Consider the following 23955-nt stretch of genomic DNA (forward strand, 5'->3'; position numbering starts at 1 on the left):
GATCTAAAAGCAATGGTGTTCAGCTCTATGGAAAATTATCCACAGCAGTTTTCTCTGCTCTACTACTTTATAAAGCTTTTGAAAATCTAAAGCATACAAGTGATGGAGGAGCACCATTTCTCTTAACTTTCAGAAGTTACTCAAGGGCATCCTCCAGTCCCTGTGACAATCACGAAAATGGCTTTTCAGCAGTGGACATGGGCTGACTGACGTTCTGCAGTCTTTTTCCCAGAGGAAGATGCTTTAAGCCTGCTCTCCTGCTAAGTCAGTGCCTGTAACACTGTGTGGTGTGAAACCATGGTCTTAAACTCATCACTGTCAAGAGGACAGTGGCCTTTGAGAGGAAGCAAACAGCCAATCAAACACATTAAATAAGTACTGTGTGATTATTACTGTATTATTATCAATAATACAGACTTTTTGATTCCTGTGGGACAATACCTGGTGAAGGGCTGGCAGATAAAGATCTCCAGACCAGCTAATTCTTGTTCTGCTGTTCACTTCCCTATTTCGGGGAAGAAACACTGTCTCCTGCTATAGGGTGTCTTAGGGCAGTATGCCACGGCCCAGACAGCTGCCCCCAGCACTGTCCCCAGACGTCCCCAGCTCTCCAGGGCCAACAGCAGCCTGTGAACAGCCAGCAGCACAAGGGGTTTTTCATACTCATGGGACCCCAGTGCCAGCCCAAAGAGCCAAGGTCCTGTACATGGCCCCTGTATGGTAACAAAGCTTCCAAGTGCCAACACCCAGAGCCTTTTGGTCTGCTGGGGAGACCTTTCTTGGGGTGAAATGGAGTTCTGCTCCCATGCTTATTACTGAGTTCTCCACAAAAACTGCAGGCAAGGATGCCAATTAACACTAATTGGGATTTTTTTTTATATGTGGACACGTGTCCATTAGGAACTTGATTGATAGACTGAGACAAGTGACTCATTTTGTTGTTGCCATAAAGTAACCATTGTGCCATTTGGGGTTCTTTAAAAGGAAAATACAGCAAGTCTCACCTGCTCCCATTAAAGCCAAAGAATTTTGCTACCAATTTAAGAGAGAATTTTGTCTTTGGATTCTGAACACTTTACCTGGAGGTGGGCATTGCATTGTCTTGTAGCGCTTTTTCCAGGAAGAACACCTTGCTGGATAAATCATATAGTTAGATATATTGCTACTGATCTTAGCAACACCTTGTGCTTTCTTTGTAAAGCATTCTTTGAGGTTTTTTTTCTTGATGCACAATTTAAGAAGATCAAGTTTGAGCTTTATGTCAGTACTGAAGCTGGCTTTCAATTTCTTTTAAATTTTTCCTAAACACTTCCCAAACACTTATCATTGATTCATCACCAGCTGAAGACTACAAGAGTATGTTAGCTTCTCTGGTGAGAAACCAGTTAGTTTGGTCACAGGAGGAAGCTGACAGCTCCATTATGGGCTTGTCAGAAATCAGATGCATTTTAAAGAGGACACCATCCCCTGGGTCTCCTGCTCAGCACGAGGCAGTGAAGGAACAAATGCAGAACAAAGGTGAGGGACCCCAAATGCAATTTTCAGCTGCTCACCCAGAGAAGTAGGTAGCCTGCCTAAGGCATCATTCTTACACAGCCCTCTCGGCAGGGAAACTGGTTCAGAAAAATGCTGCTCATTTGGCTTTTCTTTCCCTGACCCATGGTCCTAATGTGTGGATCATATGCAAAGGCAAGATCAGAAATGACAGATCGGTTTTGCTCTCAGATATAGTCAGGTAGATGAATAAATTCAGCTCAGTGAGTTTTGGCATTTAGGAGCAACAGCTGGAAAATTCCTTTTAGCACTTCCTTGACATAAGACAACTGATAAACAGGAGGGTTTTCTTTCAGGGCAATCAGCTGCACTAGTGTCCCTGATCAAGCCCCAGCTCTCCCCTGTGGAGCACAGTGCCTAGCCTGCTTGAGAAAACTGTGGACACAAACCTGGCCCTTGAGTTTTCTTACACTTTTTGGTCAGTAAAAGCGAGGCAAGGCTTTGGAAAAAACCAAACCTTCTGCTTCTGTAACTCCCTTTTTGTCAACAGCTTGATTTTGACTGAAGTAAGATATTCTGCACAGAAATCTAAGAAGTAGTATTTGAATCTTGCTTGATACCATGCCATGAAGAAAGACTGAAATCTCATAAGAAAAGCTATGGAGTTTGGTGAACACAATACAAAGACAAGAGTGCTGTCAACAGCATCTACTGGAATAAAGAAAAATCCCAGAATCCAGGGCTGGTTGTTTTTTTGGTTTTTTTCCTGCTTTGATATTTTACTTCAACAGAAAGGCTGCTAGTAGAAAAAAAAAAATTATGTGCTAAATTCCCATAGGCATCCAGGCATGGGATGGAATAGTAGCATTTCTCCACACTGGCTGGATTCATGTTTACCCAGCCCTGGTGCCAGTGGCTTTCTGTAAGGAAAGATACAAGTGCTGTCTCAAATATTCCTCTTAGGATCTTGCTGATCATGAAATCACTTGATTCAAAGACTGTGAAGTCAGTGACCTAAAATTATAAATATCTGCAAGAAATACTCCCCTCTCTCCAAATTATTAAGTTTTCATCCTTGTACAGTAGTGCCCCTCAAACACTGCATTACTTTGCTGCCTGTGAAGGAAGAAACATGTTGAGTGCTCAGCAGATTGCCAGATTGCCACAAATGAGGTTACCAAAGTAGGCAGTTTTCTTTCTCTGATGTTAAAAAATCCCACCCATCTTTTTCTTACAGGTACAACCAGGTCAGTGACTATGTAACATCTATCATACTGTACTGTCAATGAAATTAAATAATGCTGAATGTACAATCATTGGAAAATCTCAGAATGGACATTCTTTACCTTCTACACTGGCACTAGCTCTTTGATCCGTTGTAGCTAACACTGTATTGTTGTTTTTAATTATGCAGTATGTAAATTTGCCAAAATGGTCGGGTTTTTCCCCCCATAAGTGATTCATGCACACATTCATTGTACATGTAAGGATGCAGCACTTAAAGGTTGCTTGCTCCCTAAAATAGATGTTTTCCTATCTGGGCTGGGTCCTGGTGCCTCCCAAAATAGCATCTCCTTAGGCCTGGGCAGAGCTCACAGCTGCTGTGGGCAGTCTGATGGGACAGTAACCCCAGCCCAAACACTCACCCCCAGCCCCTTGGGGACAACAGTGCCACCAGCCTGCAGGGAGAGGGGCTCATTGCTAGGGGACACGTGGGGAAACATCAGCCTAAAGTAGGTGAGATGTTCCTCAGCTTACCTAAATTTCAGAGGAATGCTCAGTTGGTCCAGGACAAACGCACAAGTGCCAATATTTCACATTCATAAATAAAACCCTGCTGTTTTGGGGCTGTGCTCAGTCATGGACTGGAAGTACCTTTATTTTCCAAATTTTCCTCTGTTTTTTAAATCAGTAAGGGTAGCAAGTGAAAAATACATTGTGTGTATGTGCATGTGCTGTGTCTGTCCCTGCAGCAGCCACCTCTTGGAGCCACAGCCACACACGTGCTGGAGTGCCAGCCTGGGACAAGAGAGCCCTGGCTTGGGCAAGCCAGACTGGAGCCCAGAAGTGGCAGAAACTCTCTGGAAGCTACTAACCCTGATTTTTACTTTGGTATAAGAATTACCGTGTTTTCCCTCTTCCTGAAGTCTGCTCACATTGCCTATTAAATATTTCTGTCAACATGTCTAAGAAAGCCTTCAGACCTGTCTCTGCAAACCTCAGGGCCAGCAGGTCAGTCATTAGCAACTGAGAACGTTTGAGGGAAACGTTCAGGAGAGACACAAGCAGCTGCTGCAGACAGCTGAGCTGTGATCTTATGGGTCGTGGACTTCTGTGAAGTTTCTGTAATATTGCTTCTAAAAGCAATATTGCTGTTTGGCATTAATGGCCTTATTGATAAGCTGAAGGGGGTCCTGTGGCATCACAGCCGGGAGCAGAGCGATATTCCTGCTGAAACATCCAACCATCCAGTCAGCAGGCTGAAAGGCCACAGAGGTTCCAGGTCCTGCTGAGAATTTTGGAGTTATTTACATTTTGAATTGTTGAGGGAATAAACTGGTTTTTTATGCTGTGTTTGGAGAGGTGTTAAAGTATTTTGAAAAATAACAAATAAGAAACACATCAAAGTATCTTTCAATGAAAGCTTTTGCAATAGCTCTGCTTTCTTCATCCCACTGAGCAAGTGGGATAAAATATCCCCATTAAAAGCCATTTGCAACACATTTTGATATCTTCAACATATCAATGGATAATATCTCCCTTCAAAAAAACTCAAACAACAAGAATATTCCCCAAATCTTTGTATTCATACCCTGATTTGCACAAACAAGAGCTGATTTTCAAAGAAAAAACACCACTTTTTAATGATCAGATAACTTCATCTACAGTCTGAGAATTCTTTTAACCTCTGGAAAGTAATTCCCCAAAAAAAGTCATTCTCATGCGTCTCTCACACTCCAAAATGAAGGTGCAATAATTTGTCATGCAATTTAAATACAAGTTTATCAGATCTCTTTCACCATCATGTCAATAATGTGATGAGCCACTGGTAATGCCACTGAGCTTGTGACTTGGGAATTCAACAGTATTCAGTTTCTGAATGGTGACAGGTGATCTAAGATAAAAGAGGATGTAAAACAACAGTAACAGCACAGAAATAAAATAATTGTCAATGAGTTTTTCAATAGCATGGAAGCTGTTTAACTGCTACCTATGAATTCACAGCCAATCTCTTCATAAAATATTTTGTGTGTGATTCCAGTGAGACTCTTTATGTGCATAAAGATACTATGAAGGACTGCACAAAAAGGAGGATTTGTCCTGAGTTTACCAGGGAACAGAAAGCCAAGCAAAGCAGCAGCTCAGAGTGGGGATCTCTCTAGAAATACAACAAGAAATTAAATATTAGAGACAGGCAATTAAGCCAAAGAAAGCCTTTAAGTAAGGGACAAAAGCTACTTTTACCTGAATCTCTTATTCACTAGAAAGAAGGGTTTAAATTAGTAGGTCAGATCTTACCAAGCTGACCTGTCTTGGACTCTTCTCATCCCTAACACTGACATCCCATCCCACCCAAATTCCCATGGAGGGATCCTGTGCCAGGAGGAGGAGGATGATTTCTTCTGCTCATCTTAAACCCTACTTCCAAGTTCCCAACTAGCCAGAAGGTGCTACTGAAGTCAAGCCATATTATTCTTTCTATCAAATATTATTACTCTCACCTGTCATTAAATTTTTCATGATGAAACCATTCAGAAGGGTCATCCTATCCCTCACAAGAAAAATCCCAAACCTACAACAGCCAAGATAATAAGGCCAACTTTTCAATTAATTTTTTTTTTTTTTGTAGCAAAAAGCAGGATAAAACCTTGTACTGGGGTCTGGCTGAGGAGGAGAGAATTTTCCTCAGAGCAGCCCATATGATGCTGTGTTGTGTATTTGTGCCCAAAGCAGCACTGGTATCACAGCAATGCTTTACCTGTTGCTGACCAATGCACAGCACTCATCAGAGTCACAGATGATTCCTCAGTGCCACAGCATAAAGACCTCCTCTGCTTCTCACTCTGCCCCTGCAAGAGGCAGGCAGGAGGTGAGATGGGGCTTGGGAGAGGACACAGGTGGACAGCTGACCCACAAAGAGATACTCCAGGCCATGCAATATCACACGTGGCAATAAAACTGCAGGGTGTTTTTTTCTAAAGAAGCTGTTACTTGGTGAGCATCATTGGTATGCTGATAGTGATGTAAATAGAAGCCCTTGCTTTTTAAATTTTTATTTTACTTATTGAATTGTCTTTATCTTAACCCATAAATTTTTTTCACTTTTTGTCCTTTCAATTCTCACCCCCATCCGACTGAGAGGGAATGAGGAGGAAGCTGGATTAGGGCTCACCTGCCAGGCAGGGTGAACCTACCACAGATGCTCCAGTCTTAATCCAGGTACCCCCAGCTGGGTCCCTAACTAGAAAATTCTCTGTAATATAACAATTCTGTATCATGTCTCCCTAGGTCACTGTACTTAGTAGGAGCTACAGATTGCCTTTGAATTTGGTCTATTTTTCACCACAAAAAACATGGCAATTTCCATTTAGTAGTTCATTACCTACACTTAGGTAGGCAAGTTTAAACTTTAGATACCAGTTGGAATAAGGAAAACATTTTTGGTTTTTAGGGTTTTTTAAAATAATTTATTCTTCAATAGTTTTATTTAATAACTTTTTATTATAAAATGTTCATATAGGGTTTAACTACTACAATAACTACCAAAAGGGCAGCACAACAGGGTACAAGGGATCCTGGATGCTTTGGAGATGCATTAATGATAACTTCTTGACACCTTCTTGGTGAAGGGACAGGTGGGAGGAGACATCCTTCTGAATCTCATCCTTGCAAATGAGGAAGGGCTGTTCAGGGATCAGAGGGATGAAAACAGTCTTGGTTGCAGCAACCATGAAATCGTGAAGGTCTCCACTGATGGAAAGAACAACTGGCAGGATCACAACCCAACAACCTCTGGCTCTTTCAGGTACCTACTTGGCAGAATCTCATGGGATATTTTCCTAGAGAGATGAGAAAAATAAATAAAAGTTAAGGGTCCCAGGAGAGCTGATGGATTTTCAGTCTCCTTCAGCCTTAAGAACAGTCTAACTCAATGTGTGGAAAATTGAACAAAAGCTATGGGAGACATGCAAGGATGAACAAGGAACCACTCAAGAAATTAAAAATGAAGCCAGGACAGATGACCTAGGAGGAATTTAGAGACTGAGTATGGATGAGTGTGATCCTAAAATTGAATTTGCCAGCAGGTCAAGGGAGGTGATCATTCCCTTTGGCCCAACAATGGCAGGGCACATCTGGAGCACTGGGACCAGTTCGGGGCTCCCCAGGATGAGACATTACTGGTGTGAGTCTGGTGAAGGGCCACAAAGACAATTAAGGGATTAAAAGAGTTGTCATTGAGCCTGGAGGTGCTTAAGGGTGTCTGGTTCTGGCAGTGGGAGATGGGGTTTACAGGGGCAGTGCTGGATTGGAGGTTGGACTGGATGATCTTAAAGGTCTCTTCCAATTTTGATGATCCTTTGAGAAGATGAGAGTTCTGGAACTGTTCAGCCTGGAAAAGGCTCCAGGAAATTTATCAATGTGTATAAACAACACTCCTGTGAGGAAAGGGAATAAAGAAGATGGAGCTGCACTCAGTGATGTCCAGAGAAAGAACAGTGAACAGAAACTGAAATACAGAAAAATCCACTTAACTCTTTAGCACCTTATTCTGATCATTTTGAGCAGGAGGGTGCTCCAGACAATTTCCAGAGAAACTCATAATAATGCAGGAACAATCAATCTGAAGGGGAGGGAGCTTTGTTAGCCCAAACTAGAAATCAGTGTAATAAACAAGTGTGAGGAGAAGAAATGCAACAAAACAGACAAATTGAAAATGGAGAGAAAATCTCTACAACACAATGACAGATTCCACACTCAGGAGATCTTGGCTCCAGTCTTGACTTGTTTTCTGCCTTTAATTAGCCTCTTAAAATGGAAAAGCATTAACAAGAATTCCTCACCCTAGACTACCCCCTAGACAGCAAGGAGTGCAAGAGCCCTCACTGCGGGCCTGTGCTTCATTTCAGACAAGAGACTTGCTCTTTCAGAACTTAAGGGCATAACTTAACTGTTGATGACCCAGTGAACTAAATCAGTTGTATCAGACAAGACACACCATGATAAATGAGCTCCTAGAGATATTCTGTATGGTATGGTTGTCAGGCCTGGCATTCTGAAATCTTGTAAATAAAAGATGGAAGCATCTGCCTGCTCATTTTGTTGATCTTCCCACAAGTCTGGGGTGGGAATTTTTTGTTTGTTTTGGTTTTTTGTTTTTTTTTTTTTCTCTCCAGGGTGCTGGCTGGGGAACTTGAGACTATGCTTCTTCAGAGGACAGCTAACCTCAAACCAACTTGGCAGTACTGAAACAGGCAAATCCCACTGAGGACTTAGGTACAGCTATTCCCTAGGAAGAAAGAAAAGCATTACTTTAAATGCCAATTCTGTTCTCACATGAATTTAAAAGAGACTTTTTAAACATAGCCATTGGGCTAATCCTATTGTTATTATGATTCAGAAATGGGATTAAAAATCTTCATACTATTTCAGAATTCAAATATAGCCACATATTTCCTTAGTTCTAGATCCAGCTGCCATTAAGAAAAAAAAAAAAAAGTCTTAGAGGAACTTTCATCAGCCTGTTTTTGATTTGTGGCTTTACCTGGTAGTACAGAAAGAAAAAGTACACTCATCACAGTATTTTGTTTCATTTCCATCCAGCATGTGTTTTGCAGCTTCCCATTTCAAGACAAAGTCAAGCTTTAAGCCCTAACTCCTCCCTTTATCTGTACAGTTGCTAGTACCCAGAAGATGCTGCAACTTATCAGCGATGCAGCCACACTTGCACCACACAGTCCTGCCCAGGGATGTGTTCTAGAACAGCATCCCTTCAAGGCTTCTGTACCCTGCTCAGAACCGAGATTCATTCTATTCATTTACCTTCTCATTTTTCTCAGATTAGTAAATGCAGCAATTAACCCACCACCTAGAGGGCTGTTTCTCCCCTCCTGGCTGAATTAGGCCATTGCGTGAGAAGGCTCCAGCACAGAATTCCAGAACCTCTGCAAACGGAGAGCCTGGAGGTTTAAAAGATAATACTGGATGAGTCAGTACAAGATTTACTTCTGTCTGACTGTTCCAATAAATAACAGTGCTTCCTCTAGACAAAACCAACCAGAAAGTGGCACCTGACTTCCATTCCCTCTCCTCCTCCCAGTGACAGCCCCTAGCAAGCAATGCCACCAGGCATGGCTGCCGAGGGCTGGTAAATACCAGGATTTATAAACAGCACTGAGAGGGAGCTGTAATGAGATCAATGTCGAGGATTGCAGTAAATGGCCTATAAAGCAATTTTTAAATGGGATTTCCTGCAACAAAGGCCAGCTCCCTACAACCTTTTCCAATAATACGAGGTGAAAAGGATTGGATTTGAATTATAATACCCGATACTGAGGCGAGGACAGACTGCTTTGTACTGTCCATACAGGCGGCTGCTCAGGCGATTTGGTAATCTCTCATCGGGAAACAAAATCTTAAATCTGACCAGGTACATCCAGCCCCAAATTACTGTACCAGAAAAATTTGTCATTGTACAATTGAAAGGGGATGAACGATCCTGTCGTTATTTGCAGTTATTATAAGGAATATTAGACGGAATAGATGAAATGAGAGCAAACAGCAAGCACAGCCATGTTTGTTTCCCTTTCCCGATTCCATGTTGGATGTAATACTCAAAAAAAAAATAAAAAAAAAAAATTTAAAATTACCGAACCAAAAAGCTAATAAACTTTGTGAATGCTATTTGAAATAGATGTTTTTCTTCAAACATTTCAAGGAACTAAAAAGCCCCTACTGAGGCTTAGGCGAAAGATTTCTTACCTGGGAAAAGCCCCTTCCTTTCTCAGGGCCGCTTATCTTCCCTCCTCCTGTAAACCCACTCTTACAGCCAAATCTCTGCTAATTCACCGACAGAGCAGGAGCTGGGGCGCGGAGGCTCCGGCACCGCCTGGAGCACAGAGAAACAGCCCTGAGCGCACCCTCCCGGCCCCGGGCAAAGCCGGGGCTGTTCCCGGTGCACGGGAAAGGGACCGACAGCCCCGGGCTCGGAGCTGCCTCCTCTCCAGCCGGCTCAGGCTGCCCCGGAGGAGCCCAGCTCCTTTGCGCTCGATTTTCAGAGCTGCTCCCTCCTCGCTGCGCGGCTCTGCACAGAACGCAGCCGCCGCTTTGCCCCTTCTTCTTACAATTAGATCCATGCCGAAACCGAAATTCAAACTATTTCACAGATTTTTTTTTTTTTTCTCTCCCTCCTTTTAAGAGAGAAGGTTTCAGCAGAGAAAGCGCCTCTTTAGGTACATCTGGACGTGATTTTCCAGCGCCGCGTTCCCATGAGCCTGTAGTTAAAAATAAATCAAAGTCTGGGAACTCGGAGAAGGGAGTTTTCGTATTTCGCCGCTGCCCAGGAGGTTTTCTGGTCGTTAAACTGAATTTATAACACTTGGAGATTTCTTTCCACGTGGGGGCTATTAGCGAGGTATTTAAGAGCTATTAGCGCGGGGTTCGTGATTGTTAATGTTGATGCCTATTTAAAGCTACATGCGATTTCACGAACTTAAATTATTAGCCTACTTTCCCTAAAGGGGAAAGGTGTCCTGAGGAAAAATCAGCACTCCCTGCGGCGGAGCTTTTTGGTGCCGGGATGCTGCCTGATGGTTATTTGGAAGTGTAAATCCTAGTAGAACCTTAATTCCAGGCACTTGGGGATGACTTTTTTTCTTTTTCTTTTTTTTTTTTTTTTTTTTTTTTTTTTTTTTTTTTTTTTTTTTTTTCCTACAGACCGGTAAAAAAATTTCAGGCAGGTTATGACGTGGGACTTACCAGAGCTGCCAACAGTACACCTGAATGTTATTTGGAAAGTGAAATAATCACAAAGGCGAAACCAGAAACGACAATTGTCCTTCTGACACGGGTCCCGCTTCGCCTTTAGCTCTTACCCACCGCCTTCACTGGGATGGGTGTGCGTGTGTTATTGCCTTGGTTTTACTTTTTACTTTCTTTGAGCATCCGAGCGGCATTCCCCAAACTCTGTGGGGAATTTACTACCACCGGCGGGGCTGGGACCCGGCTGTCTCTGCCAGGATGGTACATCTTGTCACACGGCCGGGCTGGGGTGACCCGAAAATGTCCTGTTTTGCCCACCCTCCGTAGCGATCTCCGTGAGGCTCAGGGCTTCCTAGGGGTGACTGTCCGGACTGCCTCTGACCGTGAAGGCCAGCGGGGCTCGTCCTGTCCCCTGGAAAGGGAACACAGGTCAGCCTGAATGTCTGCTGATCACCTCTCTGGGTGCTGTCGGTGAGCACGCACGGCACTGACCGAAGGGATGGCCCCTTTTCAGTGACCGAAAGAAGGGAACGACATGGTTTCATCCCTGGAAAACAGCCGGGAGCGCTGGGTTAGCCAGGTTGCAAAGTGGAAGGGTTGGGGTGCTGCAAGGGGCAGGGCTGGGCAGCAGCTCCCCTTCCCCCCCGGCAGCGAGAGAAGCCGCCCCTCTGCCCCATCCCTCCCTCCGAGCCGCCCGCTTGAGGCTGAACAGAGTAGATGGGGCAGAAAGGGGGGGTTGGAAGGGAGCACATTTGCTCATTAAAAAAACTTCAAATGTGACAGAAGTCTGTCAACCAGTTGATCCAAGCCCTCTGTTCCTCTGGGGGAAGGGGGGGTCCCACACCCCCGAGTTCATCCAGGGATTCCCGCAGGTGACCGGGGCTGGGGCGGAGGCGGCTCGGCAGGAGCGGCCGAGGGCAGAGCAGCCCCGGTTGCGGGCAGAGCAGCCCCGGTTGCGGGCAGAGCAGCCCCGGCCGAGGGCAGAGCAGCCCCGGCTCCCCGCTCCTGCCCCCGGCTCCCCCCGCGGCCGGGAAGGGCAGGCACTGCGGCACCTGCGGGAGGGGAGAGGGCAGCGGGGCAGACACAGGGCCATAAACAGGCCAGCAAACAAGAAGGCACTCGCAGGGCTCGGCTGGGGTTGCTGACTGGACCCCAGCTCGCCGCAGGCTGCCACGGCCGCCGAGGCTGCGGCTCCAGGGCTCGCCCGCAGCCCTGGGAACGATGCAGGAGCGAGGGATGCTGCGGAGCTGCCGGGAATCCCCGCTTCGTGCCGTGACCTGGGGAAGGCGCAGACCTGACAACTAATCGATTCGTGCCCATTAGCCAAGGCTTCCAGGAAGCGGTGTGAATCGTCCTGCTTCTCCTTTCACATCCAAACAGCAGAGCTAATGCGAATAAAAGATTGCCAACCAGCATGACGTTGTTGGTACTAAACCAACAAAGCAAACCTTCCCAACGTTCGTTTCCAGGGACCGTGCCGAGAACTGCATCTCCTCCCCCCCCCAAAATATCCCCCAACTCCACCAACAAACTCGCCCCAAACCAAAACAAAACACCCCAATCAGACCTAGATTTCAAAGGTGCCCAGGGACGAGCGGGCTCTCGCGGAGGCATGTTTGTGTTGCATATCAGTGCTACAAATGGTTTCACACACACACAGATGTGAGGAGAAGCTGGCGAAGTCCCACTCGGCCCCACGGAGGAGCTCCAGTCACCAGCGCGGAGCCGCGGGTTTCGCTTTTGAGCTCAGGGAAGAGGAGCAGAATTTCTGCTGCTGTGTCAAATGTCACCAGAAGCCCTGTCACCACCTGCTTATTCTTTTTTGCCTAAAATAAAGGGACTATTTATTTCGTATTTCTGCTTATATACTTTCTCTCAATTCCTTAGTTTTTAATTTCCTTTCTTTCCTTCTTCATTTCTTTCTTCCTTCCTTTTTCCTTTTCTCTCTTCTTTCCTTCCTTCCACTCTTTCCCCCTTCCTCTCTCCCTTCCACTCTTTCATCCTCTGGCTCATTCTTTCGTTCTTTCCAGTCTTTGGCTCTGGCTTGAAGGAGATCTGATGTGATTAAACTCACAGGGCGTTGGAGGGCAGAGGTAAATTAAGCCAAAGCGACAGAAAAGATGAAAGAGGCTTGCTCAACTCGAGTGCCCGAGGACAGCTGCCCTCCGCCTTCCTCCCCTGGGTCACGAAAGCTCCCCGCCGCCTTCCCCGGGGCTTTCTGCCCATCCTGCCCCGGAGCCGCTTCTTCCGACGACCCCAAGAGGAATTCCTTTTTCCTTTCTTTTTACCTATGGTTTTCTCGGGAGCTCTGCCTGGCCCTGTCCGCACCGGCTCTGCCACCTCCGACGAGAGGGGAAACCTCGGGGAGGTGATGGGAGGCAGAGATGGAAGGAAGGGTCAGAGCTGCGGGGGTTTCCGGCCTACAAAGTCCGGCCCAGGAGGTGTGTGCCCGCACAAAGCTCCGGCAGCGATCCCGGGGCTGCCGCTGCCCCGGGGCTCCGGGATCCGCCACCGCGCTCTGCGCTCCCAGGTGGGAAAGGGCAGCTCTGCCGGGACCCCCCGCCTCAAAAACAGAGGAGAAAGGAAAGAAGAGAGGATCCCGATCCCTGCGCTCCACCTGCAATTCAGACAGCGCTCAAACACAGTCCAAACCTCGTGTTTCTTAGAGCAAAAAGTAGCGATAAAAATAGTAAAACGCCACAAGCAGATAGAGAGGAGACCCACTCCAATTTAAAATTCCTTCTTTCAGGGCAAGAATATTTGTGCTTTTCGGTTCAACGGGAGCTTTTAAATGTTAAAGATGTTCGGAACCACATTAAAGGTATCTCGAAATTCAGCGATGGAAGGAGATAACAAAATCCGATTGTAAATATTGGTAGGTTCTTCTTTATCTTTAGGGAAATCAGAGAAAAACAAAATGCGGAGACGAACGAAAAGTGCTGAAAATCCCTAGCTACGAAACCCCAGACATAAATAATTTTGGTTTTGGCATGGCAATAACTTGAGTGAAGAGATGTGCAGCTGAATTTTAAAGTGTGGCAGTACACAGCCACTTTAAGAGATAGGCAGTTTTAAAAATAGCCCATACTCTGCTTTTTTTCTCTAAAATAACATTCAAAGAGCATCTTGAATTTTATTTATAACCGTAACTAAATCAAGCTATCGAAATGGGAGAACAGAGTTGGCCAAAGATGCTGAGATGCAAATCTAACATCAGCCCGAGGCGAAATACTTAAAAACTACCGTGCAACGAAATACTGCGGAGATTTATAGGATTGAAAATACAATAAAAACAAAGTAGGCAATTACCTCCCACCTTAACGATTATGCGTTTTAAGTGAGGAGAGATTGCATTTGGAGTGACCAATTCCGTGTCAAAAAAACTCTTCCAGAAAGTGGTGGAAAAATTTGTATCGTGTCTTAGATGGGATTTAAAATGAGAAGTGATTTTTTTTTTGAAAATAAATATGCAGTCTTTATTTTACTACAGTCGGAGAGAATTAAACAAGTGAATGCAAAACAAAGTAATTCTTTAAACGGAAAAATAAGTGAGAACAAGTGCGGCCGGGTGTGGGATTGTTTGTATATTGATTTACTTCCCTAGTGGACCTTATCACCGGGGTATTATCAACAGGGAAAAAAAACCAACCAGCCAACCAAACAAAAACACACACAAAAAAAATCAGGTGGATTTTTTTTTTTCCCCCTGTAAGAGAAATTCTTGGACAAAATACAGGGTTGCATTGCCAGGCTCTCACCCCTCCCCAAATGCAGGATTTTTCTGGCTAGAGAACCAGGCGTGATTTGCAGAGCACCCACAAACCCTTCCCGGTGAATATTCCCTCCTTGCCCGAGTCTGCTTAATTTGTAAATAAGTTTCAGGGCCCCTTTTCACAGAACCCAGTTGAGCAGGTAATTTGTTGTTAGTGTTTGTTGAAATGTTGTGAACCATGCACTCAAAAATAGGAAAACTATACACAAAAGAAGCAAACATGGGAACACAACTGGAAATTACTGAGTTATAAAAACGTCAAAGAAGAGCAATTTGCAAAGAGGCATCAGTAATTGTCTCCTACATTAACGGAAATGATTTGCCAAGCCCAACACTTTTGTTCTCCCCAGGATGGACGGGCGTTTCGCCATGGACCTCAATGAACTGGATCAGGACATTTTTATCAGGCTCTCAGCCCAGGGGGATACTCAGGACCTGGGGCTGGTTTCTGCCTTGCAAACCTTCAGTCCTGGAGTGGGTTTTCATGGGGCATTGAGTGGATTTATCGTAGTCTGCCTGGATGAGAAGGAGACATATGCCCGAGAGCCTCAGCTTTGAGGGCATCTCCCAAGGATTCAAGGGAAGCAGGCGCAGCTGTCAATAGGAGCAGGAGTGAAAAGCACAGATTGAAGGGATGTCTCCAGCAGGCCTGGCAGGGACACACCATGGCCCTGCTCATGCCACCATATGGTGAGGTGCTGTGGTCAGTCTGAGATGCCTGGGAGAGCCACACTTTCCCCCAACCCAGGGAGCCTTAAACAAGTCCACCTCCTGCTGTTTAGCTCTATCATCTCCCCTAAAGTCACATTTCATAAATGAACTCTCATCATAGAGCTAGTCTGGCTTCTCATTCTATTAAGACCCCATTTCCCTGCTGGAACATGGGGAAAAATATTTTGCCTCAGGATCAGCCAGGCAGAAATGAGGCTCACACTGGCTGTGGCTCTGTGGGCTCATATTTTCTTTAATTACCTTTTTCTGCCTTACTTAGGACGCCCCAAACTTTGTAACCGATGTGCAAAGAGGCAAGCTCAAATTCAGAGCTCCAGACTCCTGCTGCCTGAACCCGTTCCTCTACCTTCAGGGTTTTTTTCCCCCAAATTCCCCAAAAATCTTTTCTTGCATTCATACAGTCAAAAAAGTAATCAAAATGACTTCCCAAAGCTAGAGGCTGACACAGTGGGATGACTACAGGTACCACAGCTGTAACCTGCTATATTTATGTGTTAAGCCAGAGCTGGTTATGTTCAGAGCTGGTTTCTAACTGCTCACATTTACATCTTCAGGGCTCTGCCCAAGTCCCTTGCTTGTATTTTGGGAGGGAATATTTCTGTGCAGACTGACTCAGTAAAGTGTATCTGGTGTTAGGGCTGCCAGAAATGTTTTATCTCAGATTTGCTCACTATCCAGGGAAGCATAAAACCAACATCCACAGTACAACATTGTACTGCGGAAAAAACACTTTATGAGTTTCAAAGCATTATGCTTGCTTAAAAACACAGCTACTGGTGTAACATGTTGCTGGTGAGAGCCAAAATAAAACCTACAGACTGCAACAAAACCATGATTTTACTGAAGGTTCTGCTTGTGATTTTGTTGCTGAAGAAGTACCAGACACTTGTAATGAACCTGCAGCAGGATATAACACAGTTTCAAGCACATAATTTTCATAAAAGGATGTGCATTTATCTCTGCAATAAAAAAAAAATTAAACAAATTTCCAAATTTCAGACATGAAATTTTCTAATTAATTGATTAGGATCTAGTATGCTAACCAACTAAAAATCACAATATTCTCTTAATTTCTGGTGGAAATTCCCTTCTTCCCTCTAGTATTTACCTCATCGTGGATATATTTACATATATTTAACTTAGAAGTGAAAGGGATATTTTGCAGTTATCCTACAAAGGATTTTTTTGTTAAGCTGATTTCTTGTATCCCATGAACAGCATTAGGCAACAAGATAATATGGATTTTCCTCACTGAGACCTATAAGATAGGATTAAATAACTGCTCAGGGCCTGATCCTGCCCTGCATTTTTCAGGCTGCTATGCCTGGTACTGAGTAGCCGAGACCAGCGAGCCCCCATGGAGCAAATTCCAGCCGAGAACCTCTGGGAAGCCGGCGCTTTGCAGGCCTCCCTACGGCGAGCATCGCTCAGCTGCCTCGGCCAAGCAGGGTGCCAGAACCCAAACTTCACCTGGGAACACCAATACTATTCAGAGCTCTGCTTAGAGGAAAAGTGACATTAATTTGCCTCGATATGCACTGCTCTTTTGCTTAGGGAATTCATGGAAATCTGGATTTTGACATCCTTCACATACGCTGCCCTTTGCCTTCAAGCCTTTCAACAGAGCCAGCGGGATTGGAGAAAACCCCAACACACAAACAGGCTCGCTATTCATATCCTATGGAGAAAATACAGAATTGGGCTGGCAATTTTCAGGTTTGGCTTTTGATATTTAGCAAAGTCAACCTTAGACGGGATCACAAGCACGTTGGGCCGGGATTAGGTGTTAGTGGGACTAGCTGAGGCAGAAGGGAAGCTGACCTTGGCTGCTGTGCAGATGCTTTAAGAAGAAGGAACCCCAGGCAGAATGGATATGGAGATTAAGTTTGCCTGACATTTCTCATTTTTAGACACCGCTGTGACCCGATGCTTAGAACTTTGGTTTGAATCTTACTTGACACAAAGGGAAAGGAATATTTTTGGCAAGGAAAAGAGAATGTGTTGGATATTCTTATAAAGGGCGAGGATTACTGCAAATGATTGCTGCAACAAAGTTACTACATCTTCTGGGCAGATCCTGCAGTCGTGATGTAGCTCCCAGAGATATTTCAGAGATTACAACAATTGTAAACAGAAATTCTTAGTTTACAAAATAATTGCAAAACTATCACTACCAGCCCTACTAGGAGCCCTGTTTTTGTACCTGATTGGCAGCAGCCAGGAGCTGTCACACACTGAAAAAATCATTCAACAGGTAAGACAAAAAAATGTGCAAAAAAATTATCCCAAAAACTTTCTGAGGAACAAAATATTTTTTTTGCCCCAAATGTAACAGTAGGTAAAAGTTTTGCAAGGAAGCAAAGCATGTAAAGAGATTTAGATCCCATTTATGCAATGTCTGTCTTAACTCCTTTAGATAACTTTGAAAATTGTGCTGTAAACCTTGGAGCAATACTTAGATGGACCAAACACATCAATAAGGAAAAACATTTCTTCCTAATTTGAGGAAATATTTCCAGTCCTGTAAAAATTTGCTATTGATTTATGAAGACAGGATTTAATCCTCTGTTGTGTGTTTCTATTTTTAGTTTCAGATGGTTACTGAGTGTGTGATGCATTTAGTGCACTAACCATGTTAGGTACTTTCAACGCTCTTCTGTTTCTATGAAAATACAACCAAATACAGTATTAAAAAGTTCTAGGCAAATGTAAACCTTTTTTTTTAAAGAAAGTTTCATTATCTTTTGCTGTTTTTTATAAGTGGAGCAAAAAAAAATGGAATATACGTGTGTGTGTGAGTGTGTGTGAGTAGGAAGGGAGCAATTATGCTCTGCAGATTGTGTGCTCAATTGGATTTTATTAACACACAGTTGCTTAAATTTGGACTTGTAATTTACATTCACTGATTGGCATAACTGATAAAGCCACTTATTTTCCCCTTTTCTATTTTTTCCTGTATATTTTTTAGAAAGCTGGCACTTTCTTTTTTCACCAGATTTGTTAAGGTTCTGTCTTTGATCTACCGGTTTGCCCTGTAGTCACAGCAACCAAATCCAGCTGACAAAAGGAATTTCAATAACATTGAGAGATTTTTAGGAGTTTTTCTACTATTGCCATAATCCTCCCTCACAACCAGAAGCATCTGCTGATGAGTCAGAACATGTCATGCCTCCTACCTTGTGTCCTGACCAGGAGCAAACATGCACACACTGCTGCCCTTCGGTTTGAGCCTGGCCATCCTCAGTGACCGAGCTGTAGCTGCAAGGTGCCTCTCTGGGCTGCCCTAGATCTCTGTGGCAATCTGTGACTTCTCTTTACATGAAACACCGACGTTCTCAGCTGTAGAAGGTCGACATAAGATGATTATTAGGTACTATAAGCAAACTGGGATGCGCTAAATGTTTTCTCTCATAATAATGTGAAATCCTGTTTGGTTTTAAATGAATAATCTGTCTGTGAAATGTGGTTCCTGAACATATTTTCAGAGGTACTTCTGCTTTATTGTTATGCACATCCTTAGTTTTATTGCCTAAGGTTTTCCTTGCCACTGTTAATTTGCAGCTCTAAAGACTCCAGCTGAGACTATAAGGAGTTCTTCCTGATTTAGCACCATCCTTGCCAATGAAGTCTCAAAACTAAAAACTCCAACTCAGAGCTCCAAGCTGGGTGACTCAAATTTCCTCTGCAACACATCCAGCTGTGGATGTTCTTCATCTCACCCAGTGCTAGGGTGTCTCAGGACATTGTAATCTTCTGTTTGTAAACTACTTACAGTATGTCCAAGGTACTTTCTGAAATATGTTTGTATTAAGCTCAGCAAGTATGCTTGAGTTTGTGAAATGAAGGGACCAGGAGATGCTGGTTCTCTAATCTGTCCTCATATGGGAGTCATTCGGGATATGCAAAGGGCTGTCTTGAACTTTCATATACTTTGTTTAGTAAATATTTTCTGAGGCAAGGTAGTATTCAAGGAGTGTGTATTCACCATGGGTTTATTAAATGGCATCATTCTATGTATTGGTTCCTCTTCCTTCCTAACACCCTATTTTTCTTCTTGACTTCCGTGGAGCACTGAAAAGGTTCTTTTAAAGATTCATGCAAATTAACTCATGGTTCCTTTGCAGATGGTGACAGCTGGGTGAGAGTCCAGCACTGTGTACATGCACATGTAGATAACTCCTTTATTTATGCATGTGTATATACAAACAAACTTTCATTATTGGCTATGTGCAACTGACTTTCTATTCCCCAATTTCAAATTTGATGCTTCTTGTCCATTTTGTATCAAAAGATAGTTCTGAAAGCATTCATAGGTGATTTTAATTCTGACTGCTCCAGACAATTTCATATCATAAATAAACCCTGCTACCTCACTACTCACCTTTTTCCAGACCATTCACAAATATGTTGAACATCTGGATGCCTGAAGGATTTCATTAGCAATTACCTTCCACCATTTATCACAACTTTTTGTTACAAATCTTTTGAGCAGTTATTAATCCAAAGAAGGATCTTCCCTCTTATCCGATAAAATCCTATCGACTTTAAATGAATCTGATAACTGACCTCATCAAAAGATCTTTAGAAATCTAAGAACATTACATCAAATATGTGACCTTTATCCACAGGCATATTTCCTGCTTTGAAGAACTTTATTACACCAGGAGACATAACTTCTCTCTATGAAAGCCATTTCAACTCTATTTCTACCAATGCTTGAGACAGAAGTCAGACATGCTAACCTCTGGTTCTCCAGATGTGCAACAGATCCTTTAAAAACCAGGTTTTCCTCTCTCCCTTCCTCTGATCATGAGGTTGATTTTAATAACTTATTTAGAAATTTCAAATCTGCATTTGTTAGGGACTTCTCTTAGGGGAACACTGTCTATCCTAGAAATTTGTCACAATTTATTGTATTGACCCATTCTGTGATTTCCTCTGGTGCTGGGAAGAGCCTACAACTTATAATTAAGAATCCATATTCAAGGGAAGAAATGTGGTTTGGATTTCCTCAGGCAGTTGAAGGAATGGGATGTGGATCTCTTTCTTGATCCCTGTTAATTATTGGTGTGTGTACACTGTATCTTGTGTTCTTCTCATTCTAACTAGATCAAGCCCTTTTTGAGGTGAACAGGTTGAGGAATGACTGTTTTACAGTTTTGGCATAAGTTAAACATCCTGTGAAGGCTGAGATGGATCTGACTGAGCATGGATACAGAAGCTCAGCTGTTGAGGGACTTGGATGTTAAGAGTGAGGTGTCTGTAGAATTTAGGAGCTGTACACTCGAATTCTATTTGTATCTGCATATCTGCCATTTTATTTCTATACCTACAGCAAGCAAAGAGGACTGAAGTTATTAATTGCAAAGAATGAGCAGTTTTTAGTAGAAAATCATTCTTGAAAGGATGTGTTTTGGTAAAGCCCATGAAAGTGGAGTAATGAAATATTCATCATTAATATGCTACTCAAACAGAACTCGTACCTGTTACAAGGAACAAACAGAATGTGACTGCTACAAAGACACATATCAGTCACTCATTTCTGCAAGTTTTCATGCCAGATTCTTGGAATCTGGCCCTTGGATTTACAGTGCTTCACTACCATGTGTAAATAAAAGCAGCAGAACATCCTGGCTTTGTACTATCTACATTATGGCACGGTACATAACGAAATTATGCATCTCTTGAATGAACTTTTCCTATAGCTCCTGTCTATGTATAGCCAGGTGTTCAGGGAAAGGATTTAATTTTTTTTCCCCTTAAATGTTTTATTTTGTTATTAGGAAGCAACATTCAGGGTTATATCCAGAAACTCCATGCTTAGGATGATGTTTAAGCAAATAGAAGTCACAGAATGATCTGCAATTTTATTTGAGGCACTCTGGCCCAGCGCACACAAACCAGCCAGACGGTGGATCCCGCTGGGACCTCCGTGGAGTGACACGCCTGCCTGCTGCACAATTCCCATTTTGCTCTCTACTTTTGTCACTCCAATGCAGATGGACAACCTCTACATTTTGCAAGTGTGCAAATGGTTGCAGACCACCGAAGGTGACATTGTCAAATGTATTATTTCACTCTTGATCTTAATGTACATGCAAGAGTGTCTCTTTACATGTATGCTTTAGAGAGCTTAATCTAAGAGGCAGCTGGTAACAACAGCTTTCATGGTCTCTTACTACTACTGTTTTGTAGTTTTACTAACCATGATCAGCGTAATGATCTGATAAGACAGTTTTATATTTTGTAATATAGAATCAGGACATATTTGCAGTAATGGATATTAATATCAAAAGATTGTGACCCAGCTTTTCAAAAGCAGCCAGTGTCATTTACCATCACCTAATTCCACTTGGTTTCCTCAGGAACTAAAATATCATTTCTCTCATAACAACCTTTGCAGATTTTTGCCTCTGCCCTCCAAGCCTGAATGACTGACCTTTTCCCATGGAGCACTGAAGCGGGGAAAATTACTTCATGTCATCCAACCCATGAAGTTCACAATAGCCCATGTAGGCAGAGTTTTTCAGAGCATTATGACTTAACGCAGGGAAAGGTGACATCAGGGGACGAGGTGAGGATGCTGACAGAGGGAAGAGAAGTTCTATAACAAGTTGCAGGACTTTTATTGTCATCACAATAAATCCTACTCAGAGGAAATACAAACTCCCTTACTGCAGATGTTCATGTCTTAATCCCAAATCCTAAAGGGAGGGAATCTAGCTGGTACTTCACACATGTGGTGAAGACTCAACAGTTGCTAAAAATCATGGGGAGTCTGAAAGTGTCAACACTTCACAGCTTCCTTTCTGAGCAGAACAAATCACATGCTGGGTGGATTTACCTTGCAGTGAATCGATCAATGATGTACAGAGATAGGAGAGATCCAAAGCAAGAACAAAAGCAAGCGAGGGCCTGAAGAGCTGAGGAGAGGAATGGAAGAGGCACTGTGACATTTTTGGCAAGGAAAATAAAATGATAGTGCTTGAAAAGATTGACTCAGACTAAGATTGTAGTGTAATACAGGCAGCGTGCTGTGAGAGAGACAGGAAAATGTCCATGTGATGCCAAAAATCCCTGAACTGCTGCTGCTTTCCCCTTTGTGTTGGAAGATGTGTGCAGTCAGGTAATTGTGTAAAAAACCATGTAGATATTTGGGGACAATGGTGTATTGATGACTCTGCTTGGATCAGTAAGGCTTTCATTCCATGCAGCATAAAAACATAGAAACCCATGTGTAAAGACAGATCTCTGTTCATCTCCTTTCCTAAACCAGAGGCAGAATTCTCATAATGTTTTGTCATGAGTAATATTCTGGGGAACAAAATAACTCAGATGCTACTCATAAAAAAAGCCCCTTCTGCTTTGCATCTGTGGCTTAATTTCAATTTGACACACTGCAAAATATAGATCATGGTAGAATACTGGAAATGCCACCTCAAATTTTACAGCAGTTAGTGGAAATCTGATTTCTAACTGTATGCAAAACCCTGAAACTACTGCTGATCCACTGGTGTTAGCATCAGTCTGTTTTTGTGCTATGGAGGAAGTTGGAGGATTTTTTTTTACACACTTCTAGAAAGGTAGAACCAGCTCAACACCCAGCTCCTCCATAAGTAATGGGGAAGTAAGCTGGAAAAAAACAAAGACAAAAAGACAGAAATACACAGAGACATGAACAATGATTAATATTGGCAACTGAACAGTCTGATTTTAAAATAGTGAGCCACCAGTAAAATTAGGAACATCACTGCATGATCTGCAGTTTTTTAGACTAGGGTAGACAATATTGATATAGCCTAAAGAATGGTAAAGGCAGAAGGTATGAAGTTCCTAAAAAGACAACCTGTCTGTTTGTCTCTAAATCTCACCCTAAAAGTCTTAACATTTGTTATCTTTTTTGATTTTTTTTTTTTTTAATAAATCTTGACCTTGCTGCATTCCAGGGACTCTTAGTGATGGATTAAGGGCATATTTAGCTGTGACCAAGCTGTTATAGCTGAACTCCTGAGTCATCTGCAGTCTCCTGACTAGTGTGAATTGATGCTTGCCAAATGTCTCTCTCTTTAATTTGTATTTGTTCCACACTAGTTTTGTTTCTTATGCTTCAAGAGGGAGGATATTTTTTCTATGAACACTTTCTTTTTTCCCTAAACAGTTTCAGAATTTTATTGACTAAAACTATAGGAAAAAAACCTCAGTGTAATTGCTTTCCTCTTTCTCTCTTTCTCTTTTATTTTTAAGAGTTTTTACAACCAGGATTCTATTTTCAGCTCATTTAATAAGGTTTGCATGTTGAAACACAAACGTAATCCACTTTGCTTCCCCCATTCTCCTAAGCAGAAGTACACTACAATTTTCATGAGCTAGAAAACTCCTATAAAATTGCAGAGGATTTATGGATTTATGGTCACATAATCATTTGAAGAGCGAAATTGCATGCTGGGTTAGTTTCCTAATCCCAAGGTGTTTTTCTCCCACACAGTTCCAGGTACTTTGTGAGCTTGGGAGGAAACCAGGGGGGTTCCCCTGGGTGCTGTTGCTCTGATGTAGGTGCATTATTTCCCAGAAAACAGAAACTGGATTCCTGGCCAGTCAGTGTGTGTGTGTTTGTGGGAAAAAAAGACCCTCCAATATTTTCAATTTCCACTTATAAAACTGAAGTCCATTCAATTTTCTTTATAAAAGCAGGCTTCCACAAATTTTATCACAGTGCTGATGATCAGCCTTACTTTCAGAAAGCTCAGGAAAGCAGCAGCCTTGGGATCAGGCTCAGTATTTCTTGTGAAATGGCATGAAACACATTGTACTCTGTGCTTTAGCATATTGAAATACAAAAGAAGATAATATTTATTAAAACTCAAATGCAATTAATTGTCCAGCTCTTACAGGGATGAAAATATGTGTTTTCACATGTTTCTGTAAAAGAAGTGTTGCAAATGAAATTCCAAAACACTGCTACCACTCTAAAAAACTCA

General features: G+C 42.9%; 1 long non-coding RNA gene across 1 annotated transcript; it reads right to left on the reverse strand.

The window, feature by feature from the left end:
• Positions 1-6231: 6231 nt before the first annotated feature.
• On the reverse strand, positions 6232-10001 carry LOC117244259. Its single transcript, XR_004496997.1, has 4 exons — positions 9837-10001; positions 9475-9601; positions 8536-8672; positions 6232-6554 (listed from the first exon to the last, which is right to left on the reverse strand). It is a non-coding gene; the product is annotated as an uncharacterized LOC117244259 (long non-coding RNA).
• Positions 10002-23955: the final 13954 nt, after the last annotated feature.

This window comes from Parus major, chromosome 4, assembly GCF_001522545.3.
Source record: "Parus major isolate Abel chromosome 4, Parus_major1.1, whole genome shotgun sequence".
Taxonomy (NCBI): domain Eukaryota; kingdom Metazoa; phylum Chordata; class Aves; order Passeriformes; family Paridae; genus Parus; species Parus major.